This window comes from Leptodactylus fuscus, chromosome 1, assembly GCF_031893055.1.
Source record: "Leptodactylus fuscus isolate aLepFus1 chromosome 1, aLepFus1.hap2, whole genome shotgun sequence".
NCBI lineage: Eukaryota > Metazoa > Chordata > Amphibia > Anura > Leptodactylidae > Leptodactylus > Leptodactylus fuscus.
Window position 1 is genome coordinate 123480670 of NC_134265.1, and position 6658 is coordinate 123487327.

Below are 6658 nucleotides of genomic sequence, written 5' to 3' on the forward strand. Positions count from 1 at the left end.
GCTTATTTTTATCCCGAATAGTTATATATCCACTATATTTGTCAGGGTAAGAACGGTTTTTGGATTCTTTATGAATTGCGTTTGTGGCTGGTGAGTATACTAATCTGCTCCTACTAGCCAAGCTATATAAATACTTGACTCTATACAGGCAGGTTTAGGTAATTGTCTGCATGCCCATAGCTTGCTATTACCTGTGTAAACATGAGGGAATCTCCCATACCTGTCCACACTTCAATTACTCAGCATTCTTCATGTAAAGCTCCAATATAGAGTCACTTTATAGTGTAGGAAATAAATAAGGCATTGCTAGACTTATAAGGGTCTGTTCACATGAAGGAATTTGCCTCGGATTTGGGGGCGGATTTTGCCTCGAATCCGGAGCAGATTCCTTCCGGAATCCGCCTCCCACTGTTTTTCATGGGAGGCAGAAATCACAGCAGGACGCGGAAAAAAGAAGCAGCCTGCTCGATCTTGCCGTGGATTCTGCGGTTGATTCCGGTGGTGGAAAATGAAGAGGGCCCAAACCCAATACATATTTTCCAAATTCTCAATACCAATCTAATATCCATGTAGGACAAAATAAATAAATATTTCATCTGGTTCAGAGACTGGTGCTAGGTTCACACTATTGTGCAGGTCTCCATCATTAGGGTCCGCTTACAGTCGGACATTATAGACTGTGGGGTTTTCTCTCTGCCGATTTTAAGGGAATCTGCATTGGAGAGACTCCAAAGCAATTGTGAACCTAGCCTAAATCTGATGATATCTGACTGGACGTGCGTCTAGCACAATGCACTATTGGTCAGTCTTAGGCATAGTTGCTCGGTAACTAGAGGATTTGGTTTCTTTCCTGGGGGACATTGCGCTTCACTACTGGCTTATGATGTTTGAAACAAGAGACCTCTGGAGGTTTGTCCAAATACAGCACATTGGTTGGAATATATTCTCGCCAACATTTAGGCCCTAGATATTAGGGCTAGTTCACATGTGGGGCGCCCGCGCGGGTTTTGACACAGAGAGAGCCGCGGCGAGCCGCATCTCTCTCTGGTCAGAACCTGCCTGCCATGACCATCGCGGTCGCGTCCTCCGCTCCTATGTCGGCTCAAATGAATGAGCCGACACAGGAGGGTGCTGCTGCTAGGCGGAAGCCGCGGTCCAACGCGCCGCGGCTTCCGCCTGAAGAAAGGACATGTCGCTTCTTTTCTCCGCTAGCAGCAGCCCGCCGCTAGTGGAAAAAAGAAGCCCGGCGGTCTGCATAGACCACCATTGTAAAGGGGCAGATTTTGAAGCGAAATCCGCTGTCAAAATCCACCCCTTTGTTCACGTGTGAACGAGCCCTAAAGAGTTCAACAACTCCAGGCATTTATGATTTTGCACCATGACCCCTGATGACGTCAAGTCCTCAAAACATTTCAGGTGGCAATTATGAAGTTTTATTTAAGACCTAGTGTAAGGATAAGCCAAAAATATATGGTCGGGGAGGGGGGTGAGAGGCAGATTAGTGCCATTACTGCATCTAAGCTCTCTTTAAAGTCAATGGATGCTGAGCTACAGTACCAGCAGCCGACCATTATTTCAGTTCACTGAGACATCTGCTTTCAGCTCCATACAGTGTATAGTTAGATCTGAGCATAAACCCCTGTGAGTGCTGGACAATCTCTGTATGTTGCCCTGGGACCCCTGATATCAGGCTGAAAAGGTTCAGTGTTTAACTGCTGTTAGTAACCACCATGTGATAAACAAAACTGCAGAAGTGTTGCGGTAGGTTCACGCCTGCGCTTGGCTCTCCGTTCCTCGGGTCCACTTATAAGGAGTTATCCGTGGAAACCTGCAGAACACGATTTATGTCCGAAAAATGCTTAAAGTGGAATGGGGAACGGAATCCTCAAGATGTGTACATACCCGGAGAGGGCTTTCTTTGGCTTTATTCCTACAAGCAGAGAATAGCATGGACCTGGCTACACTGTCCATGGGGAAGCTGATATAATGTGGTATGTCCCAGCTAAATGCTCCTGCCATAGTTTCCTCCCCAACAGACCTACACCCAGATATTAAATCATGCTGTATGTTATGTGTAGTTAGCGGTCAAAAGGCCAGGATTTGTGTTCATTTTTTTGTAGTGATCTTTATTGTCCGAATTTCTGTAGCAGAATACATTGTCACAGAGTGATATCTTATCACAGAAAAGCAAGAGCCAAAGTCACTGAAAAAACTAAATCCATCATTTTATGAGATGACCAAAACTCAGCATTTATGGAGGGTTTTTATGTATGTGGTGTGTGTTTTTATGGTGTTTTTTTTCCAGCATTTCTCTGTTAGCATCATTTGCAGGATCAAGTAATTCCCTTTCCATTGTTGCCCCTCTCAAATCTTTCTGCTGTAGAAAAGTGAAGTTATAAATGTTTGAAAGATAAAAAGTAATATACAAATTAACCAGAATAGTCATGGTGGTCAGGGGTGGGGGCAGCTTCTTTGTAGTCACTCTATCCTCTTATTAATTGCGCCTTCTAGGCGTGACCCACATCTTCCTTGTGGCATCAAGGAGTGAGGGGATTCTGGGGGAGATGACAATCACGTCCAGGAGGCGTAATTAGGAAGGGGACAGCATGACTAGACAGATGCTGCCCCCCCTCCCCCACCATGGCTGCTTAGGGTAAACTACATACGACTTTGTATGTTTTCAAACATTTATAACTTCACTTTACTGCAGCAAAAATATTACAAAAGGGCACCAATGGAAAGGAAATGATTTCTTCCTGCACACCTGACATTGTCCTTATAACTGTGGGTTAAATAGTGTTTTTATTTTATTCTACAGGTTGTTACGGATGGGGTGATACCAAATATGTATTGTTTTCATATAGTAAAGTATTTCTATATAGTGTATTTCTTTGGTGTATTTATTTCTTTTATAAACTTTGTTTTACTTGTTCCCTTTATTCCCACTATGGGATCTGATGATCACTTATTCAGTATTATACACTACAATACTCAAGTATTAGGAATTGCTGCATCCGTAAAAAGTCTCATCTATTAAACTATCATGTCATTTATCCTGCACTTTTTTATTGGTCTGTTTGCCCTGCCATAAAAATACAATAAAAAGAGATCAAAAAGTTGTATTAAAACAAACTACAAACAAAACAATCTCCAAATAACTCCATCAACAGAAAACTAAAAAAAAGTTAGTGGTGTCAGAATGGGGTGACAAAAAAAGTTATTAAAAAAAAAAAGGTATTTTTTGTTAAAAGTAATATTAAAGATTAGAAATATTAGAAATATTTAAGCAATCTATATAAATGTGTTTTTGTAATTGTACTGACCTGCAGAATCGAGTTAATATGGAACTTGTACTGCACAGGGAACACTGTAAAAAAAACCTCAAAATTGTGGGGCGTTTTTCGACTCCACAAATAATTGTTTACATTTTGCGCAATTCATTATTAAGAACCTTTAAAGTATGCTCTCATGTGTTGATGGAAAAAATTAAATATGTAAGGCTCCTGGAAGGCTGGAAGATAAAGAAGGAAATGAAAAAGAAAAAGATATAACTGCAATTTTATAGAACTCTCGTATGTTACAGCACACCCTAGTGGACGTCTAGATGTATACACGTGTTAAAAAAGTTGACATGATTTCATTAACACATAAATACTAATACAGTGTTAAAAATAGCAGGTACAATAAGTGTACCCATTATGGAGACAATGTCTCCGAGCTGCAAAGCTTCAATCAGAGAACAACTTTGGAATATGAATTTGACATCCAATATGGCTTTTCTGGTATAACACTATATATATATATATATATATATATATATATATATATATATATATATATATATATACACAGAGTATTTATATGACACATTAAAAATACACTTTTTATGCCTCTGCACTCTGCATGAAATCAGAAGATAAACTATGGGCCCTTACATTTCTATAAGTTCTGTATAACAGCCATAGTCCTATGACTTGGAGTTGTACACAGTTGTAATGTGTCTGTGTGCAGTGATACATGGTACTTACTGGATCGATACAAGGCACATGTTTTCAGGTTTTGCTGCCTGGATGTATTGCAGACTGATATCTGTGAGTTATCGTGCAGGCATAGCCCTAGTAGTGCAACAAAATGCTTTGTCAGGTGGAATCTTTTTAACTAATTGACTCTTGGTTAAGTTCATGGCTTAAGATTTAACCCTTTATAAAAAAAAAAAAATCAGTTTGTTATGCAGGACATATTCAATGACATATACAGTATGTGTTTAAGGATCAAGAAATGAAATGTATCACACTTTATGTGATATTGTGAGTAGATGGATTCTTCTTTTTTTTTTTCTGCATATCTGGAACATGAGATTAGTAGAATATAACTCTATAACATATATTCATATATTTTTTTTAGGTCGGTATGTTTTATAATCTTCTGTTAATCATAAAATCGTGACTCTGTAGAACAGAGATAAGTACTCAGCTCCTGGAGGAAATGAGGACAAAAGTCCAAGCAAAGAGACTAACACAGCAATGATGAATAATACTTGCTGCAGCAATAGCTATTGGCAATCTGCTGAATTTTTATGCTATAAAGAGGCCTTTGAGCCCCCTGAAACTTCTGGTCGCAGTAACTATTGCTACCTCAGCAACCCTTAGGCATTATACAGTAACGCTCACTTTGCGTTAAAATCCGCAGTGCAAACATGTCAATTATATCTATGGAAACGCCGGCGGCTTTCCTGTAGAGATAATGGTAACAGAAAGTCCGTGAAGGAAAACTCTGTGAACTTTCTGTTCAAAGCGCTGCAGGAAGAACTGCGATGCGTTACCGCAACGCTTTAACACGCGTTTCCAGCCCGTAGGACCTTAGCCTTACAGTTACACCACTGGCTTCATGATATAGGCATCAAGTATACTGATGATGCTGTGAGTCACTGCCTCACTGAAGGACTACAGTGTTTAGCCATATATGGATCAGGTTTTCCAGCTGGCCTGCGATCAACTGGTCTTAAAGGGGTTGTCCGGGATAACTGGCAATCCCTACACTAATCTAAACACCCTCCTACTTTCTAAATAACATAATTAATCAAAAATGTATATTTATCCATATTCTCACATTCTCTGATTATTCGATGACGATCCGTTTCCCCATTTCCGGAAACTGATCATCACTACTACTCCCCCCAGTTATACTTACCCTCCATGCTTCTTCCGGTGAGACTCCTTCTGTACTGATTCTGCAGGATGCTCGCTCTTCTCTTGCACTGCTGCAATAATTCACCTCTACTGTGCAGCCATGCATGTGAAGTAGAGGTGGATCATCGCTGGAGGAGAAGACCGCAGACAGACAAAATCAGTACAGGAAGAGGGGTTGTTTGACAGGAAGAAGCGTGGAAAGTAAGTATATAATATGGGTCGGGGGTTGGGCTGAGTAGGTAGGGAAGAGCGGGATAGCTAGAGATACAGAAAGGGGGTGTATGGGAGGGAGAGAGGAAGGAGGGGGAGTGAGGAAGGAAGGGGGGAGTAATGTGAGAAGGGTTAGTGAGGAAGTTACATAGCAGAAAGCAGAAGCAGGTAAACAAATGTAGGAGCTCCCAGAGAAACCCAGAAATCACTCAAAACACTGCTAAAGATATTTGGGTGGATCTATTACCCCATTAATAGCACTAATAGATATTAAAAAAAAAAAAAATGGTCCGGAAAACCCTTTAAGGCTAAGGCCCCACGGGCCGTAATCGCAGTGCTAAAGCGCTGCGGAAAGAACCACGGCGTGAACGCATTGTGGTTCTTTCCGCAGCACTTTTAAGAGAACGTTCACAGAGTTTTCCTCTGCGGACTTTCTCTTAACATTATATCTACGGGAAAGCTGCCGGTGCACATCACCGTTTCTTTTACCAGCAACTGCTGAGGCCACTGGTTCATCTCACGTGATCATGTGATCGTTGCGGCTTCTGGAGATACAAGCTCTGAAATGTGATGGAAAGGAGACAGGAAGCAGACAGCAAAAATCCCCATCAGTCTTAGGAAGGCTGACAACCTCTAGTACTTGATCAAGGTGAAACGCTGACACCACCATCAGGTACCCTGCAGCCCCCCCCCCCCCCCCCCCCCCGAATTGCAGCAGCCCTGGAGGAGAGCTAGAGGAATTAGTCAAGTCTTTAGTCACCATGAGCATTGCAATTATTCACAGGCATCTCTCAGACATCTTGCTTCTCTGTGCTAACTTCAGGCTTTCCCTCTGCTCACTTTCAGCTTATGTATGTCATGCTATGAACTTGACCCAAACAGTGTCTTTTAGACTAAATGGACTTTGCATCTGTGAATACATAGAAAAGCTACCAGACTATATGTTGACAATTCTATAGTCTCCTATTCACTGGAACCCAAAATGGTGTCCCTTTGGCCTCCTGGCCCTTGCGTCCCGGCATACCATTTCTTTTCAGCTGTATAGTAAAGCACAGCAGACTGACTTTTCTATACAGAACGCCACTGCAAAAAAAAAAGTACACTGTGAGTATAATGGGACCCTATGGGTTACAATTGCCACTGTATAGAATGCATCACATGTCTCAATATAATCCAAGCATACAAAGAAAGTGGATACAGAGTCTTATAGTCGAACCTTAAAGTCTTGTAGGTCCCTCTTGAAAGTTGGCACCCATGAA